Genomic DNA, 21,929 nt, shown 5'->3' with positions numbered 1-21,929 from the left:
TTGAGTCTCATTCCCAAGGTACCTCTTTATGAATATGTACATATTCTAAAATCTGAAAAAAAATAAAGTGAAATCCAGAACACTTCTAGTCCCACGTATTTTGGATAAGAGATATTCAGTTTGTACTGAAAATAAATAATTGACAACCTAGAATTGAATATCAAGTAAAAGTATCTGATATGGTTTGACTGTGTCCCCACCCAAATCTCATCTTGAATTGTAGCTCCCATAAACCCCACATGTCATAGGAGGGACCTGGAGGGAGTTAATTGAATCATGGGGGTGGATTTTTCCCATGCTGTTCTTGTGATAGTGAATACGTTTCATGAGATCTGATGGTTTTATAAAGGGCAGTTCCCCTGCATACACTCTCTTGCCTGCCACCATGTAAGACATGCCTTTGCTCCTCCTCTTTCTGCCATGATTGTGAGGTCTCCCCAGACATGTGGAACTCTGAGTCTTTTAAACCTCCTTATAAATTACCCAGTCTCAGGTATTTCTTTCTAGAAGTATGAAAATGTACTAATACAGTATCTTTCAAGAACAATAATAAAATAAATATTTTCAAACAAAGAAAAAATGGAGAAATTCACCAACAGTTGAATTTTTGAAGGGCATAGTTCAGAAAGATGGAAATGCATCCATCTTAAAGTGAGAAATGTATGGTTAGTGGCTGATAAGCTGCTCAATAAGCTATGGCAATGGTTCTTGGGAGAGGTCTTGGCAGACTTGATAGACAACATTTGGCACTTTAGAGTTGGCTTCTCCTTTCAGTTTTACATAAGACATTGCAACTCTACATATAAGACTAGGCTCACAATGTGATGGAGCCTCACAGATGTCCTGCTGAGGGATGGTAGAGGGCAAATTTGGAAATGTTGTAAGGATTAGAGTTCCTCCAAATTCTTCAGTATGTCACAGATATACTATATTAGTGAGCAGAATTCTATTTCTTGCTTTGTTTCTTTGATTTAAACTAGGTCAACAGTTTCTCAAAGGAAAAAAAGGGCATTAAGCACTTTTTTCAAAATTCATCTGAAACAACTGATCTCTGAGTAAAGAAATTAAGCATTTTGGGGGTAAATTTCAGCAGCTGAGTTACCTTCACAGCTAGTAGTTTTAAAAGAGTACCAAAATGGATTAATATATTATTGCATTACAGGCATAAAATGCCTTGGAATATTTTTAATTTGGACTACTACACTATAACATAAGCAAAAAATTCATATTTCATATAAGTGCCACAAAACTGGAGGTGTGCTTGTTGAACCTCACTTGTGCCCAATGTTCCACTGGAAGGGAGAAAAAGATTATTTCTAGCAATATGACTTGTAAGAAGAAGTAATTTTCTCATAAATCGTTATTAGACATTTAATTGTCTCCAAAACATAATTTAAGTATCTTAGAAGGAAATGAATAAAAGGAGGAAAAAGTCTCAAAAACATCATCAGCAAAATCTTGAAAAATGTTATTAAAAATTGTTCTTATTCAAAAATTCAGTTCTACTCATAAGTCAGATTGCTTTAAAGTAGCTTGATATCCTACAATATAACAACTGAAGTCAAAATATTCTACATGCACTATTTTAGGAGATTTATTATTGGAGAATAAACATATGCTTAACTATGTAAAAAGCAGTGGAAGTTTGCAAACTAGAATGATCAAGTAAAATCATTAGGACTTATAGCCAAAAAATGCTTTTGCAGACCACTTTCATGTGACAAGAAAGTGCAAAATTTTATTCACTAAACATGTGATAACTGTCTCTTATACTTGAAAGGGTGGTACAGAAGATAAAAAGATGAACAGTGTGAATCCTCAACTTCAGGAATAAAAAATACATGTTGACAGCATTAAAGAAAAATAATATAGCAAGTTCCACAAGTGAATCTAGATGTGGTGATAGCACATTACAAAAAATCAAAAAGAAAGTTAAACTGAATATAAAGAGAAAATGTATGAAGCTAGGAAAGCATACATGATGTTCTACTGTCATGCAATATTTTAATTTGGCAGAAGTTCATGTGATGAGAAGATGTAATTAATTAGAAATACAGGCTAGAACGAGATCATTCAATAAAAAAGAACAAATAAAGACAACACAATAAAAAATTTTTAATGAACCAATATATAAAGTTAGGTAGTATCAAGTGTTGCAAATTATAAATAAGGCTGGATTAGAGAATTTTGTATAAGAGATTTTTAGCACAAAGCACAGAAAGCAAAGGCCCAGGAGTTGAACATGAATCAGAGAGAGACAGGCAGAGACCAGACCGTGTATGACACAGGAGAGGCTTTGGGTGAACTGCAAAAGAAAACCATTTGAAGGTTTAGAGCAGATGATGACTTGACCTTATTGTTGTATTAAAGGGTTCTCTGGCTATCACTGTGCCACAGTAGATTATATGGTGTTGGGGATCATCAAAATTGGAAGCAAGAGTACTAGGGAGAAAGCTACTACAGTAATCCATGCAGCCATGGTGAGAGTGGTTGGCATACTGAGAGGTGACTGGTTCTATGAGATATTTTGAAGATGCAGCTCATAAAACTTGTCATATAGGATACGGACATGAGGAGAAAGAAAATTCAAGAACTCTTTTCAGGAATTTTGACCTTAGTACACAGGCAGATAGTGGTGCTATTCACTGAAATATAGGAACATTGTAGTGGGAACAAGTTTGGTATGTAGAGTGAGTGGGAATTGATAATTCAGTTTGGGATGCACTAAATTTGAGATGTCTGCTAGACATCCATGTTGAGGAGTTAATAGCCATTTGGATATATGTCTAGATTTCTGGAGAAATTTAGGGGTACAGATAAAATTGAGAGTTGTCAGCACTCAGCGGCAATTAGATACCATGGAATTGAAAGTTTCATGTAGGGCATGAGAGAGAAAGAAAAGAAAAGGAGATCTGGGTCTAAGCTCTGGGGTACTCTGATATAAAGAGATCAAAAAAGATAATAAGAGTACAGAAAATGACACAGATAAATTGTAGCCAGTGAAGAATGCAGAATATTTTAGTATGAGGCACAAAGTTAAAATAATAAAATAAGTAAGTAAATCAAGTGAAAAGGGCTAGTTTCAATGAATATCCTCAAAATAAAAATTGTTTATCATGACAATTATCTTTCCTTACTTTCATAGATAGCAATTTAATTAATACATTCTGACAGAGACTGACGCTTCCACAAAACTGGAATTAAAGAATGTTCCAGATAATTTTATGAGAGAAAAATACATATGAAAATATAATGAAAAGGTCAGACAGTATTGATATTCTTATGCCCACAGAGGGATAAATTAATAAGTAATCATTTCTGTGAAAACACTTTTAAAACCAACTCAAATCCAATGATCTTAGAGACTCCCATTTTATTTAACCAAATATTGCAAACATTCACCAATTTAATTGCATTTCTGGAAAAGTGTTCAAAGTCTAAGAGTTAATCAGAATAACTAATACAACTTAAAGTTTTTTTTTTTTTTAGAAATTAACATCAGGGTTGGACCTATAATGGGAAAAGTAATAAGGTAAAGAATTTATATATTAAAAGTTCCAAATAAAATATTAAGTGACTAGGAGAATGAATGCAAGGAAAGCCTTTGATTAAGTAAAATGAAGTGTTTGCTTCCCTTGTTAACATAAACCAATTACAGCTTTCTAAAGAAATCGAGGAGATAATCAGTAGTGCCTGAAACTAAGTGCTCTTTATTTCTTGCTGCTTTCAGTGTCTTTTCACAGAATAATAAAGGTAATTCAGAAAATGTCCATTTTTCCCCATTCACTTTATTTTAACTCCAGAGGATTAAATAACACAGGAATCCCAGCTAAATTTGAATCTGAGAAAAAAAATTAACCTTTTTTTTTTTTGTATAAATATATCCCATGCAACATTTGGAACATACTTACACTAACAAAAATATTCTTTTTTTAACAAAAAATTTGTTACACTAACAAAAATATTATTTATCTGAAATTCAAATTGCACTGGGAACTCTGCACTTTATCTGGCAACACTAATTGTAATCTCAAAATTCCCAAAGAAGACTTGGTCTCATGTCTAATTCCATACTTTTTCACAACAAAATAAAAATGCAGAAAATGTGTATCCTGCATTCATTATTTTCCTATAAATGGAAATAAATATGTCTTGAAGAGAGATTAGGCACACCTAAAATTTCACTATTTCTGTATAAAACTCTTTATAAAAATATTTCATTCTATCATATTGTATTATTTATAATTATATAGTGTAGTTGAACTAGGGAGATTTTGTTAGCTCTCCTAAAATACAGCCAATAACCAATTTTATGCAACTGAAATAACTTAGAATATGATTTATATAATAGTAAATTAAGAATCCAGCCATGTATTTAGTCAAAAACTCTCACCTTTAAAATTTAAAAATTATTGCTTGTACATTTAAGTTTTGTTGTTGTTTGTCTCACTCAGTCTCCCACAATGGAGTGCAGGGGCACAATCTCTGCTCACTACAAGCTCCATCTCTCAGGTTCAAGCCATGCTTCTGCCTCAGCCTCCCAAGTAGCTGGAATTACAGGTGCCCACCACCATGACCCACTAATTTTTGTATTTTTAGTAGAGATGGGTTTCACCATGTTGGCCAGGCTGGTCTGGAACTCCTGACCTCAGGTGATCTGCCTGCCTCAACGTCTCAAAGTGCTGGCATTACAGGTGGAAGCCACGGTGCTTGGCCAGTATTTTGTATTTTTAAAAGAACACCCATGTGTCTTCATGCGCTTCATAGGCATTGCTTCAGATAACATGTGTATTTAAGGTAGCAGGTGCAGTCATATTACTCCATTCCTGCAGCTGAAGTTGTGTGAATGAAAATGTTTCAGCTCTGACTGATACTTTACTTCTGTAAGTTATATTGAGATGGAAAGGGCCAAGCCTTATTGTTTAAGGGGAGAGCTACACTGAGATAAACTTGACAGTGGTGCTAGCAATAAAAACTTCCAAAAGAAGGAAAATCTGAGAACAGAGGAGTTTCATCGTTCACTGTCTCTGTACAAGAAGATTACACTTTTAGTGTCAGCCTGTGAAGTCTTAGGTTTTAATTTATAAAGAACAGATGAAAATTTCCACATGTGACCATTGAGATATAGATGTAGCTTTCACTGAGCACATATTGTGTCTGGGCTTACAGATATGAAAGATATACTGACCAACTCTCACACTGATCAGTTAAGAGTTATGGACAGTATTATACTTATTTTGTCTTATATTATTTGAACATTTTCTAATCCTTGGAACACAATGATTTTTTTTTCTGGTTTCTCTTTTTTTATTTTTTTTTATTATTATACTTTAAGTTCTAGGGTATATGTGCATAACGTGCAGGTTTGTTACATATGTATACTTACGCCATGTTGGTGTGCTGCACCCATCAACTCGTCAGCACCCATCAATTCATCATTTATATCAGGTATAACTCCCAATGCAATCCCTCCCCCCTCCCCCCTCCCCATGATAGGCCCCGGTGTGTGATGTTCCCCTTCCCGAGTCCAAGTGATGTCATTGTTCAGTTCCCACCTATGAGTGAGAACATGCGGTGTTTGGTTTTCTGTTCTTGTGATAGTTTACTAAGAATGATGGCTTCCAGCTGCATCCATGTCCCTACAAAGGATGCAAACTCATCCTTTTTTATGGCTGCATAGTATTCCATGGTGTGTATGTGCCACATTTTCTTAATCCAGTCTGTCACAGATGGACATTTGGGTTGATTCCAAGTCTTTGCTATTGTGCATAGTGCCGCAGTAAACATACGTGTGCATGTGTCTTTATAGCAGCATGATTTATAATCCTCTGGGTATATACCCAGTAGTGGGATGGCTGGGTCATATGGTACATCTAGTTCTAGATCCTTGAGGAATTGCCATACTGTTTTCCATAATGGTTGAACTAGTTTACAATCCCACCAACAGTGTAAAAGTGTTCCTATTTCTCCACATCCTCTCCAACACCTGTTGTTTCCTGACTTTTTAATGATTGCCATTCTAACTGGTGTGAGATGGTATCTCATTGTGGTTTTGATTTGCATTTCTCTGATGGCGAGTGATGATGAGCATTTTTTCATGTGTCTGTTGGCTGTATGAATGTCTTCTTTTGAGAAATGTCTGTTCATATCCTTTGCCCACATTTTGATGGGGTTGTTTTTTTCTTGTATATTTGTTTGATTTCTTTGTAGATTCTGGATATTAGCCCTTTGTCAGATGAGTAGATTGCAAAAATTTTCTCCCATTCTGTAGGTTGCCTGTTCAGTCTGATGGTAGTTTCTTTTGCTGTGCAGAAACTCTTTAGTTTAATTAGATCCCGTTTGTCAATTTTGGCTTTTGCTGCCATTGCTTTTGGTGTTTTAGACATGAAGTCCTTGCCCATGCCTATGTCCTGAATGGTATTACCTAGGTTTTCTTCTAGGGTTTTTATGGTATTAGGTCTAACATTTAAGTCTCTAATCCATCTTGAATTAATCTTCGTATAAGGAGTAAGGAAAGGATTCAACCCAAAATCTCCTTAAGCTGATAAGCAACTTCAGCAAAGTCTCAGGATACAAAATTAATGTGCAAAAATCACAAGCATTCTTATACACCAGTAACAGACAAGCAGAGAGCCAAGTCAGGAATGAACTTCCATTCACAATTGCTTCAAAGAAAATAAAATACCTAGGAATCCAACTTACAAGGGATGTAAAGGACCTCTTCAAGGAGAACTACAAACCACTGCTCAGTGAAATCAAAGAGGACACAAACAAATGGAAGAACATACCATGCTCATGGATAGGAAGAATCAGTATCGTGAAAATGGCCATACTGCTCAAGGTTATTTATAGATTCAATGCCATCCCCATCAAGCTACCGATGAGTTTCTTCACAGAATTGGAAAAAACTGCTTTAAAGTTCATATGGAACCAAAAAAGAGCCCCCATTGCCAAGACAATCCTAAGTCAAAAGGACAAAGCTCGAGGCGTCATGCTACCTGACTTCAAACTATACTACAAGGCTACAGTAACCAAAACAGCATGGTACTGGTACCAAAACAGAGATATAGACCAATGGAACAGAACAGAGTTCTATTCCTCAGAAATAATACTGCACATCTACAGCCATCTGATCTTTGACAAACCTGAGAGAAACAAGAAATGGGGAAAGGATTCCCTACTTAATAAATGGTGCTGGGAAAATTGGCTAGCCATAAGTAGAAAGCTGAAACTGGATCCTTTTTTTTTTTCTGGTTTCTCTTAGCCTTCTTAGGTATTATTTTCCGATCAAATCTATGGTGTTTTTCTTTTTCCCAGTCAAATTTTTTTTTTTTTTTCTGCAAACAGTACTGAAATAAAATAGCTATGCAAAAACAATGCTGTAATTCAAACGACAGTAAAGCCAATTTTAAGACAAGACTTTAAAAATTTTTTTCTGATCCACTACTGTCATGGATGATACCATAAGCAACATGCAGGTTGTGTATAGAGCAAAAAAAAAAAAAAAAAAAAAAAAATTCAGATTTACCAATTATACAAGGAAATAAGTTTCCTTTGTCTTATTACTTAAAAAAGAAAAGGGGTATTATTGGAAACATGACTATGAGAACAAACCACTGTCGGTATTTCCTAGTTTGATGTTAGAAATGAGACTGTATAATATGTTTAGCATTTTTGAAACTTTGAATTATTAAATAATTAATGTCAATCCATATGTTAATATAGACAGAATCCAGGACTTAATTTTTACCCTTGAACAAATATAGATATTATAATTCTCAGGCAAACAAACAAAGTTTCAAGAATTTGATATTTTCTCATCCTAGTTTATTTGTGCCTTAGCAAAATAACTTCAGTGCAAATGTTTCATCATAATACCTACAGTACTTTATTTCAGAATTGGTTGTGATTCTCCAAATTTTTCACTTTATTTCCTTACTATTTCAATAGCATGGCCTAGTTTTAATACAAATTCTTAAGGAATTTGTATATTCATCTAAAACTGAGTTAGGTAAAAAGGTGACTTTCTATTGTAATAAAGTCAGCTGAAATAAAATTTCAATCTAATCAATGTTTTAACACTTTTCTATAGACATGACTATGCAGAATATAAACACCAGTGCAGTCCATGTTACATCAGCAAGTTGCCAACTTCATTGTAATAACATGATCAAATTTTTTTGTAAAGAAAGCTACACTTACATGATGACAAATTGAGAAAAAGGAAAGTTTTTATGAGTTACCAGCACTTGGGCTTTTCATGCCTATTATGTGACAGTGCCTTTCCCTCTCTTGTCCAGTGATTCTGTGTATCATACAGGTACATATTTTAAGGCATTGATGACTTGAATTCAGTAATGGAAAAAATATTGATCAAACACAATTACTTTTGTGCTCTTAGTCATATAATTGTTATGACAAGTAGTTACGGACTAATTTGAGGATAAGTTTTCCCGGGATTAACCCTGGGATAAATTTTGCTTCATATTAAAAAACAATTTTAGGCCGGGCGCAGTGGCTCAAGCCTGTAATCCCAGCACTTTGGGAGGCCGAGACGGGCGGATCACGAGGTCAGGAGATCGAGACCATCCTGGCTAACACGGTGAAACCCCATCTCTACTAAAAATACAAAAAATTAGCCAGGCATGGTGGCAGGCACCTGTAGTCCCAGCTACTCAGGGGGCTGAGGCAGGAGAATGGCGTGAACCCAGGAGTCGGAGCTTGCAGTGAGCCAGGATCATGCCACTGCACTCCTGCCTGGGCAATAGAGCGAGACTCAATCTAAAAAATAAATAAATAAGTAAATAATAATAATAATAATAATTTTAAACTTAAAAGAAGCAGTACTCAATGTAACAGTTAAATTTGAGAGGTGTGAAGAAAGAAGGATGATTACTATATTTAAATCATGATTTTAATAGAGTTTCACTATCAGGAAATTTTTTTTTTTTTTTTTTTTGAGACGGAGTCTCGCTCTGCCGCCCCAGGCTGGAGTGCAGTGGCCGGATCTCAGCTCACTGCAAGCTCCGCCTCCCAGGTTTACCCCATTCTCCTGCCTCAGCCTCCCGAGTAGCTGGGACTACAGGCGCCTGTCACCACGCCCGGCTAGTTTTTTGTATTTTATTTGTAGAGACGGGGTTTCACTGTGTTAGCCAGGATGGTCTCGATCTCCTGACCTCGTGATCCGCCCGTCTCGGCCTCCCAAAGTGCTGGGATTACAGGCTTGAGCCACCGCACCCGGCCAGGAAATAATTATCAAATGTTTGAAAAGAGAATAAAGCTAAAATGCAAATGCACTGAAACATGTCTGTGGAGTGTCTCTTATATGCTAGAGCTTTGGGTATGCAGTCTCAGTTATATCTAATTTAGTGCTTTTAGCTTTTCTAAGGGAGTATGTCTATACCTTTAGTTTGGTGCTAGGAAAGTTAGCCTATGTAGATGAATAAGTAGATGACCCAAGATTCTAAATTACCTCTTTTCACTCAAGTCTGTGCTTATTTTACTAAACCATGTGAGGAGGCAAACAACACAAAATTAAAAGTCTATATCAAACAATATGACTAGAAGCCAGACCCAAAAAAGCACTCAATAATTTTGATATTTAATATTTTGGATAAATATTGAATATCTGGCATGAATTCCTAAAAGTTATGATAGTTCCTCATAGAAAATAAGCCCAAAAAATTGAATCAAAGATCTATGACTTTACATTAAAAAACTAGAAAGCGAGACATATAAAACCCCTCTGATTAGATGTGTAGAAGTCTATATAAATCATACATAAACTTATAATCCTTACAAAAATCTATTCTGTTCATGAATCACAATACTCAATATTAAGATATTAATTCTTCCCAAGTTGATTGATACATTCAGTGCAATCACAATAAAAATCTCAGCAAATGTTTAAAAATATAAATTAAGATGCTGATTCTAAAATTCAAACGGGAGAGAACGAGGCAAGATGGCTGACTAGTTGGGAGTAACATCTGCCGCCAAGGGACCAGGACATTTGGAAGACTGGTGCTCTCCTAGCAGATCTTCAGAGGGAAGGCATTGAGAGTGGATGAAGGGAAGACACAGTTGCTGGGCTGAATGGGGAGGAAGCTGGGAACCTTTCATGGGGCTACTGCACACTGGGACTCCTTCCTAGCCCCCAAGGACTCCTGGAGAAGGGTTGAGTAGGCAAAGAACCACTTGCTCTGGCCATAGGCCTCTGGAATTCTAGCAGCAGGAGACCCCACAACCCTCATGGACGCTTGAGCTGGCAGGAAGAGCTGCTTCAAGAAGTTTCAGGGTCAGAACTCCAGCCCACACACAGCCCAGAGGATCTGGTGCCAGAGGGTCTGTAGTGGAGCACAGCCAGAGAAGCTTATCTTCCAAGGCTCACCTTAGTTGTCTAACAGACTTTAGCCATAGTCAAACTGTGTGACCTGAACAGTATAAGGCAGTCTTGCCAACCTGAACACCCTTTAGTCTGCTCGTCTCTCCCAGGGCCCTTGTCTTGCCACACCTGCTTGTAGTGCAGCCTCGAATGCCCAGATGGGGTGCTTCCTGAGGGCCCATATCATAGCTTCTGTACTGGCAGTCCTTACTTGACCACTGGAGAGCTCCAGCCGAGCAGCTCCCAGACATGCACACCAGCCAGTGCCCTCCCACACCAGAATCTCCACCATGCTGTTTTGCCTGCATGTACTCACTGGCAGCCACCCTCCACATTGCTTTGCCAGCATATACGTGCATGGGTGAACCTTGCTTCCCCTCACCTGCCAGCTCATGTGTGCATGTGCAACTCGTCATGCCACTGTTGCTGGCATGAGTACACCCTACTCCCCCAGTCCCTCACTGAGCCACCATTCCCATCAGAGTGTTTGCAGACATGGAGACTGCCAGTCCCATGACTACCAGCACTTTGCCCAGCACCAACACTGCTGTCAGTACAAAACTACATGGGGGACCACTGGGCCCACTCCCACCCTGAATAGCAGCTGCCAACCACATGAACACATGCACAAAGGGCACATGCAGTCCCATGCCTATCAGCGCCTTGCCTCCAATGCTAACACAACTGTAACTGTGAACACGCACATAGACCCTGTTGGGGTCCCCTGCCCCCTGCACCATGCTGACACCTGCGGCTGCTGTGAGCACCTGCACAGAGGTCAGCACCCTTCCAACTACTAGCACCCCAGTGCAGCTAAGAGCATGCACCCCACTGCACTGCCACTAGGGCTACCGCTACTGTTGGCAGGTGAAAACGAGAATGGATCCTGTTGCCAACTACACTGTGAAGTGCTTTGGTTAGCACTACCCATTGGAATGCTGTGACCAGTGGTCAGGGAACCTTTGTCCCTTCAACACAGCAGGTTTCTAGCCTCTGGTGTGATAAAACCAAGCTAGGAGCCCAATACCTGCCACCCAGATTTAGAGCACGCAGTGCGGGAGTCCTGAGCGAATCCTTTCCCCACTAAATCCCTCCAGAAATGAAGCCAGTCAACTGATCTCACCTTAGACCACAATCAAACCTCCAAGGACATCAAACAGGATTTACAAAAAAGCCATCCAAAGCTCAACAACCTCAAAGATTAAAGGAAGATCAGCCCACAAAGATGAGAAAGAGACAGGGCAAGAACTCTGGCATCTCGAAAAGCCAGAGCATCAGCTTACCTCCAAATGACCACAGTAGTTCCCCAGAAATAGTTCTTAACCAAGTGAAATGGTTGAAATAACAGAAATAGAATTCAGAATATGGATAAGAAGAAACATTATCAACATACAGGAGTAAGTCAAAATCCAACCCAGGAATGTAAGAAATGAAGTAAAATGATACAGGAGCTGATGGACGAACTGGCTATTGTAAGAAAGAACCCAACCAATCTGAGAAAGCTAAAAAACATTATATAAACTTAATAATGCAATCACAAGTATTAGCATTAGAATTGATCAAGCTGAGGAAAGATTTGCAGAGCTTGAAGATTGGTTTTCTGAAATAACTCAGTAAGAGAAAAATAAGAAAAAAAAAAAACAATAAAGAAGAGTAAACAAAACCTCTGAAAAATATGGAATTATGTAGACAGACCCATGTACAACTCACTGGCATGCCTGAGAGAGAGGGAAGGAAACCAAGCAACCTGAAAAACATATTTCAGGATATCCTCCATGAAAATTTTCCCAACCTTGCTGGAGAGTCCAACAGTCAAATTCAGGAAATGCAAAGAACCCCTGCCAAATACTACACAAGAAGACCATCCCTGAGACACAGTCATTATATTCTCCAGTGATGAAGTAAAACCCAACAGTATGCTCTTTTTAAGAGACCCATCTCACATGCAATGACACCCATTGGCTCAAAGTAATGGGATGGAGAAAAATCTACCAAGCAAATAGACAACAGGGAAAAGCAAGGATTGCTATTCTAATTTCAGATAAAACAGACTTTACAAAGATCAGAAAAGACAAAGAAGGGCATTATATAATGGTTATATTAGACTGTTCTCATGCTGCTATGAAGAAATACCCGAAACTGGTTAATTTATAAAGAAAAGAGGTTTAACTGACTCATAGTTCTGCATGGCTGTGGAGGCCTCAGGAAACACGATCATGACAAAAGGCACCTCTTCACAGGGCAGCAAGAGAGAGAATGAGAGCTGAGCAAAGAGGGAAAAGCCCCTTATAAAACCATCACTTCCATGATTCAATTACCTCCCACCAGGTCCCTCCTAGGACACATGAGGATTATGGGAACTACAATTCAAGATGTAATTTGGGTGGAGACACAGATACAGACAAACCACATCAACGGTGAAGGACTAAATTCAACAAGAAGACCTAACTATCCTAAATATAAATGCACTCAACACAGGAGCACCCATATTTACCAAGCAAGTTCTTAGAGACTTATGAAGAGATTTAGATCACCACACAATAATAGTGGGAGACTTTAACACCCCACTGACAGTATTAGACAGTTCATCAAGGCAGAAACCTCACAAAGATATTTGGGACCTTAACTCAACACTTGATGAAAAGGACGTAATGGACATCTACAGAACTCTCCACTTAAAAACAATAGAATTTACATTCTTGACATCTGCACACGGCGCCTACTCTAAAATCAACCACACAATTGAGCATTAAATAACTCTCAACAAATTCAAAAAAACCTGAAACCATACCAATCACATTCTCAGACAACAGTGCAATAAAAATAGAAATCAATGTTAAGGAAATGGCTCAAAACCATACAATGAAATAAAAATTAAACAACCTTGATCCTGAATGACTTCTGAGTAAATAGTGAAATTAAGGCAAAACCAAGAAATTCTCTGAAACTAATGAGAAAAAAGATACAACATACCGGAATACTGAGAACATGCAAAAGCAGTGTTAAGAGCAGCATCTCTGGGACACAGACAAAACCATGTTAAACTCCCACATTAAAAAGTTAGAAAGATCTCAAATTAACAACTTACCACCACAACTAGAGGAACTAGAGAAGAGCAAACTAATCCCAAAGCTAGCAGAAGACAAGAAATAACCAAAATCAGAGCTGAACTGAAGGAAATGAAGATGCAAAAAAAAAAAAAAAAAAAAAAAAAAATACAAAAGATCAACGAATCCAGGAGCTAGTTCCTTGAAAGAATTAGTAAGCAAGACATATCACTAGCTAGACTAATAAAGAAAAAGAAGAGAAGATCCAAATAAACACAATCAGAAATGACAAAGGGGCCATTACCACTCACCCCACATAAATGCAAAAAACCCTCCAAGACTATTACAAACACCTCTATGCACTAAAGCTTTAAAACCAAGAAGAAATGTGTAAATTTCTGGAAACATATTAACACAGTCTCCAGAAGTCAAACCAGGAAGAGACTGAATTCCTAAACACACCAATAATAAATTTTGAAATTGAATCAGTAATAAAAAGTCTACCAATCAGAAAAAGCTCAGGACCATGTGGATTTACAGCCAAATTATCATTTCTAATAAGGAAGGGTTGGTATCACTCTTCCTGAAACAACTCCCAAAAATGGAGGATGAGAGACTGCTTTGTAATTCATACTATGAAGCCAGTATCATCCTGATACCAAAACCTCACAGAGACACATACACAAAAAGCAAGCTTAGGGCCAATATCCTTAATGAACATAGATGCAAAAATACTCAACAAAACACTAGCAAACTGAATCTAGCAGCACACTAAAAAGCTAATCAACCATGATCAAGTAGGTTTTATCCCTGAGATGGAAGGTTGTTTCAACATATGTAAATCAATAAATTTTATTCACCACATAAACAGAACTAAAAACAAAAACCACATGATCTTCTTAATAGATGCAGAAAAGGTTTCTAATAAAATTCAGCATCCTTTCATGTTAAAAACCCTTGACAGACTAGGCACTGAAGAAACATGCTTCAAAATAGTAACTGCCATCTATGAAAAATCCACAGCCAACATCATACTGAATGGGCAAAAGCTGGAAGCATTCCCCTTGAAAATCAGCATAAGACAAGGATCCCCACTCTCATCACTCCTATTCAACATAGTCCTGGAAGTACTAGCCAGAGCAACCGGGCAAGAGAAAGATATAAAAGGCATCCAAATAGGAAGACAGAAAATCAAACTCTCTCTCTTCAGAGATGATATAATTCTATACCTAGGAAACCCCACCGTCTCTACCCAAAATCTCTTTTATCTAATACACAACTTAAGCAAAGTTTCAGGATACAAAATCAATGTACAAAAATCGGTAGCATTCCTATACACCAGCAACATTCAAGCTGAGAGTCAAATCAAGAACATAATCCCATTCACAATAGCCATAATTAGAATAAAGTACCTAGGAATACAGCAAACCAAGGAGGTGAAAGATCTCTACAAGGAATATTATAATGCACTGCTCAAAGGAATCAGCAACATCAAGAAATAGAAAAACATTCCATGCTCATGGATAGGAATAATCAATATTGTCAAAATGGCCATACTGCCCAAATCAATCTACAGATTGCTATTTCTATCAAACTACCAATGACATTCTTCACAGAAGTAGAAAAAATAACTATTTTAAAATTAAAATTTAATTTAAAATTCATATGAAACCAAAAAAAACAAAGAGCCCAAATAGCCAAGGCAATCCTAAGCAGAAAGAACAAAGCTAGAGGCATTATCCTACTTCGAACTATACTACAAGACTACAGAAACCAACACATGATGGCACTGATATGAAAACAGACACATAACCAATGAAAAAGAATAGAGAGCCCTAAAATAATGCCACACACCTACAACCATCTGATCTTCAACAAAATTGACAAAGCAAGCAATGAGGAAAGAACCCCCTATTCAATAAACGGTGCTGGGATAATTTGCTAGTCATAGGCAGAAGATTGATGAGAACGCCTTCCTTGTGCCATATACAAAAATTAACTCAAGTGGACTAAAGACTTAAATCTAAAACCAAAAACATTTTTATAGGGTTTTTATCCCTGCAAGACAACGTAGGAAATACCATTCTGGACATAGGACTTGACAAAGACTGCATGAAAAAGATGCCAAAAGCAATTGCAACAGAAACAAACAAAAAAAATGACTATGGAGACCTAATTAAATGAAAGAGCTTCTGCACAGCAAAAGTAACTAGCATCAGGGTAAACAGACAACCTACAGAATGGGAGAAAATATGTTTAAATTATGCATCTGACAAAGGTCTAGTATCCAAAATCTGAAAGGAACTTAAACAAATTTAAAAGCAAACAACAAACAACCCCATTAAAAAGTGGGTAATGGATATGAACAGACACTTTTGTTCAAAAGAAGCCATTCATGTGGCCAATGAGCATATGAAAAAATGCTCGACATAACTCATCATTTGAGAAATGCAAATCAAAACCACAGTGAGATACTACCTCACACTAGTCAGAATAGCTATTATCAAAAAGCCAAAAAATAAAAGATGCTAGGGAGATTGTGGGGAAAAAGGAATGCTTATGCACTGCTGGTGGGAATGTAAATTAGTTCAGCCATTGTGGAAAGCAGTTTGATGATTTGTCAAATAATTTTAAAAAGAGTTACCAATTGACCCAGCAATCCCATTATTGAGTATATACCCAAAGAAATATAAATTTTTCTGTCTTAACGATATACACACATATGTGTTCATTGCAGCACTATTCACAATAGCAAAGACATGGAGTCAACCTAAAAGTCTATCAATGGTGGACTGGATAAAGAAAACGTGGTACATATACACCATGAAATACTGTGCAGCCATAAAAGAGAATAAGATCATGTCCTTTGCAGCAACATGGATGGAGCTGGAGGCTATTATCCTAAGTGAAATAACACAGGAAGAGAAAACCAACTACTGCATGTTCTCACTTATAAGTGGGAGCTAAATATTGAGTACATATGGACACAAAGAAGGGAACAGAGTCACCAGACCCTACTTGAGCATGGAGAGTGGGAGGGGGGTGAGGATCAAAAAACTACCATTGGGTACTATGGTTATTACTTGGGTGATGAAATCTGTACACCAAACCCTACAACATGCAACTTACCTATATAACAAACCTATACATGTACCCCTGAACCTAAAATAAAAGAAAAAAATTCAAATGGAAATTCAACACACACACACACACACACACCCTAGAAGGACCAAGATAACTTTGGGAAAAAAACAGAGAACTTAAATGGTTGATATAGAGATATATTTTCAAGGTAGAGTAATCAAGACACGGTGGTTTTGGTATCAAGACAGATAAGTGGAATAGAATTGAAAGTCCATAAAACGGACTGATAGAACAAAATGTAATCATGGTTTTAGCAAAAATGTCTTTCTCACAACACCAAAAACATAATGCATAAAAGAAGAAAACATTGGTAAATTCAACAAAATTAAGAGTTTCTGTTTTTCCAAAAATGTTATTTATGGATTGGAAATATAAGACACAGATTTAGATAAAATATTTGTAAATCCAGATCTAATAAAGGATTTGTATCTATAATATACAAGGAACTTCCAAAACTCAATTATAAGAAAAGGAAATAACTTTTAATGAGGACAGAAGCTTTAAACATACATTTTACAAAAGAAGAAATATAAATGGTAAATAAGCACATGAAATAATCCTAAAATATCACTAGACATTAAAGAAAAAATCAAAGCACAGTGAGCCACTCACCTAATACAGTATCTTAACTTTAAAAGACTGACCATTCCTAGTATTGGCAAGAATGTGGTGTCACTGCACCTCTCGTAACAGATTGGTGGGAATGTAAAATGATATATACAACTACTTTTTCTTTTTTTCCCCCTCACATTTCATGCTTCCTCTAGTTTTAATTGAACATTCTATATGATTCAATTTTATCTTCCTTCTTGCTGTATCATTTATAATCCTTTAAAAATATTTATAGTAGTTCCCTAAACTTTACAGTACATTTTAAAATAATCTGAACTCACCTTCAAAGAATACTATACCAAGTCTTGTATAATGTGGCAATCTCATAACAGTATTCTCAGTTCTTTCTCTCAATCTGGTGACATTGCTGTCATTCATTTCACCTATCCATACACTGTAATTAGCTGTATGTTGCTACTATGATTGCTTTAAACAAATAGTTATCTTTCAGAGCAATAAAAAATAAGAAAAATACACAATTTTATTTTACCTTTATTTATTTCTTCTGTGATACTATCTCTTTCTGTATGTAGATCCAAGTTTCTGACCAGTATCATTTTTCTTCTGCCTGAAGAACTTTTAGCATTTCTTTCAGGGAGCATCTGCAAGTGATGCATTTCCACAGGTTTTGCTTGTATAAGAAAGTATTTCTTCTTCAGTTTTGAAGGATACTTTCACTGGATATAATTTTCTTTGCAAGACTTTGTCCTTTACAGTTTAAATAGGATTTTTTTCTTTCTTTGGTAGGTGTGATGGGTCACGTCCATAATCCCAGCACTTTGGGAGACCAAGGCAGGCAGATCTCTTGAGCCTAGGAGATTAAGACCTGGGAAACATGGAAAAAACCCATCTCTACCATAAAAAATAAAATACCAAAATTAGCCAGGTGCAGTGGTTCACAGCTGCTCAGGGGGCTGATGTGGGAGGGTCACTTGAACCCCAGGAGGTCTAGGCTGCAGTGAACCATGATCACACCACTGCACTCCATCCTGGTCGATAGAGCAAGACTCTAATCAAAAACAAAACAAAACAACATTCTTAGTGAGTTTTTGTTGTTTTTTGGTTTGTTAGTTTGAAGTATTTATTCTCCTTGGGTTTTCTGAGCTTCCTAGATCTGGTTTGCTATCTGCCATTAATTGTGAAAATTTCTCACTCATTATTATTTCAAATACAATAGTCCTTCATTCCTTATTCAGAATTCACTTGTGCCATTTTGGGAACAGTGTTGAAAGGAAGGAGAGTCAACTAATATGTGAGGATCTGTCTATAAAAATGGGTAGTTATGTGGCTGGCTCAGGGTGACCCCTCTGCCTGTGCCATTTTGGGATCAGTGTTGAAAGGAAGGAGAGTCAACTAATATGTGAGGATCTGTCTATAAAAATGGGTAGTTATGTGGCTGGCTCAGGGTGACCCTTCTGCCTGCTGAAAGTGCAGGTGTCCTGACTGATCTTGTCACTGGCCGTTTCAAAGTGTTGCCTCTATCATGCAGTATATTCAAAATTCTTCAGGCAGGCTGATGAGCATCCTTTATACAATCTCAGATGTTAGAAACTCTGATGTTGGAGGTCTCTTGGACTTCCTCACCAGGCTGTTATAAACCTCCCAGAGTCTTCTCAAAATGGAAACATGCCAGTGGTCCACCACTTATTACTTATCTGGCTGTGGGCAGGTGTCTTGTCCTCTCTTGTGCCTCAGTTATGGCAATAGGCATAATTTAGAACTAAAGAATGTTTCTTCATTGTTTTCAACTGCCACCTTTTTCTAGAATAATCTAACACTTCCTGCTAACCCTTAGCAGAGGACACGTCAGAAAAGTGGTGTATTATGAGTCCTTCACACACTACTGTTAAGAACAGAGAATATTAAAAATTGCTTTACAGAGTTAGCTCAGCATAACATTTGGATTTTTCATACTTCTGAGAAAGAAGAAGCACGTCAACCTCATCTGCACTAGCATACGATTGAGGAGATCATTCTAGTCTGCACTACCAGAATTTAGAGGTGAAGAGCATGGGTCACCTGGAATTAAATCCTGTTCCATTACTTACTGTTTGTCCCTATCAAACAAGTTAAATTCTCCATGCTTCTTTATCCCCATGCACATAGTTACTAAAGGTAACTTAATCATAAAGTTTTGGAGCTTATTTTAAAAGTAATTTATGTAAAATGGTTAGAAAAATATCTGACACACAGAAAATATTAAATAATTGCTTTTTCAACATTGAAAACATCTAAGGATATTAAATATCTTCACTAATTACACAGAACATCTCAACAATGACTTCGTGGGCAAATTAAATACATAATTTACGAGAATCATGGAACAACTTAAGAGTAGGTAGTGACATCTGCATGGCATTGAATTTCATACTAAAAAAGGGGCTTATTTATTTAGAATAAATAACTGCTTCTTCTGGTTAAGCATTGAAAAGGACAGCTAATATTGTGAGTTACAATACATTATGAGTTATAAATAGCTAAACAAATTACTAATCGCAGAGTTGATCAGTATATATTACTAATTTGAAATTTATTCTAAGTAGTTGTTTCTCAGATTACGCATCAAATACATGTGAAAATCAAGATCTAAATACACATTTGAACATGAGAAGAACTTAACTTACATATTGTAAGACGAAAGGTTTAGTTTCTAATTAAAGCAAATTTGGTTTTGTAAGAGAAGAATGTAAAACACTGCCCTGGCCAGGTGCGGTGGTTCACGCCTGTAATCCCAACACTTTAGGAGGCCAAGGTTGGCGGATCTCTTGGGGTCAGGAGTTTGAGACAAGCCTGGCCAACATGGTGAAACCCCGTTTATAATAAAAATACAAAAATTAGCCGGACGTGGTGGTGAGAGCCTGTAACCCCAGCTACTCGGGAGGCTGAAGCGGGAGAATTGCTTGAACCAGGAGGGGGAGGTTGCAGTGAGCTGAGATCGCACCACTGCACTCCAGCCTGGGCGATGGAGTGAGACTCCGTCTCAAAACAAAAACAAACCAAAAAACCACTGCCCTACATTAACTATGAGAATTACAGAGAATCAATCTTAATTTTCTACAAATATTTAAAAGAAAGAAAGGGAAGAAAGGAAGGAGAAAAAAAGGAAAGAATACTGAGTAGAACATTTTTACTTAAACTCTGTCTTGATAATCTCTAAACCAGCAGTAGAACTTATTGGCTTTAATATATTATTACAGTCACTTATTTTTACCCATTAAATATTTATTAATCATGTCTGTGGAATTAACATTTGGATACCAATCATTAGATTTAGCCCATGTTGCTCTTCATGATCCTTCACTGTGCACATTTAAAGAAACAGCAGGCACAATAACCTCATCAGAGTCTATCCACAAGACAAAATTGATCAATTGCAGGCCAACTATCCCCAGTTTGTTTTCCTTTTTTGTTTTTTCTTTTAATCTTGAAAGAGATTAATTGTGTCTAAATTTCTTTCTGATCTCCTGATGCTGAGAAATAAGAGAGAAATAGTGGTGTTTTTGTTTCATTTCATTTTGTTTTGGCATGAAAATATTTGAAGATATGTGAAACTCCCAATTTTCATTTTATAACATTTAAATTTTGGATTGGAAAAGCATAGCTTATCCAAAATCTTTACATTAAACACATATTTGGTCAACCAATCAAGAGTATGAAATGTACCAGATTGGTTAAATACTATCTCAAATGTGAAACTGTTGACATCCTAAAAATATTTTCTGACCAATTAATTAAACTACATTTAACAATGGAACTTAAAAAAAAAAGGTTCCATTTTGATTATTAGTGTTAATGAACACAGTATAAATTAAAATAAAATTCAATCAAATCTAAAGAAAACTTCATTTTTAATCTCCCTACAGCAATGAATTCAAGGTATTTTTCTTTATAGAACATATATTATTTTCAATATATTTTACAAGTTCAAACACTTTCTAAAACAATGACATCAGACACCACCACACGAATTAACCTTGTAATCCTGGCTAGGGACAGCCAACTCAGTTACAGAAGTGAATCAAGTAATCTAATTGAAAGAAGAAGCACTTTGTTTTAGAGAAGAAAGGTGATTTCTCCCTTGCAGTGAAGCAGCAGCTTCTCAACTGTAAATAATTGTTGTGTGGGACTGTAAGAAAGTCAGAATATGGAATGGAGATAAATCTTTGCGATTTCATAAGAAACTGGAAACCAAGAACTTTCCTGGTTTTTAATGTTGGCAATAATTCTAAAGAATTTTAATTACGATTCAGAACAAACAAAACATCTCTGAAGGCCAAATTAAACCAGCTGGTGACCAGTTGGTGAGTCCACACCGACATTCAACATATTTTCCTGCCTCTGAAGGTGTTCATAACCTCCTCTCAGTTGAGAATACACTTTCCACTCAGATTGCCACATATAAATCTCTCCAGATAAACATCTACTGTCTGCAAGAGCTCTTTCTCATGTGTTAAAAATGGAAACAATGCCTGCTTCCTCAGGGTTTGTCCTCACTTCCCCTGTACTTGCTACCACTCTTATCACATATCTTGAAAATAATTGTGTCTTATATCTATGCTGATTTGAAAGCCAGAAAGGCAAGAATTATTCTCATAAAATTTAATATCTACACTCATTTAGCACAATATCTTGTACATAATAAAGGTTAAGGCATAAAGAATGAATGAATTCTAGCATTTGTCTTTTTGAAATGAGTTAATGCAGAGTGGTGAATGTCAAATAGAAACATAATAATTTCTAAT

Source organism: Rhinopithecus roxellana, chromosome 14, assembly GCF_007565055.1.
Source record: "Rhinopithecus roxellana isolate Shanxi Qingling chromosome 14, ASM756505v1, whole genome shotgun sequence".
In the NCBI taxonomy this organism is placed as follows: Eukaryota; Metazoa; Chordata; class Mammalia; order Primates; family Cercopithecidae; genus Rhinopithecus; species Rhinopithecus roxellana.
The sequence above is the reverse complement of the archived record's forward strand: the minus strand, read 5'-3'. Positions refer to the sequence as shown.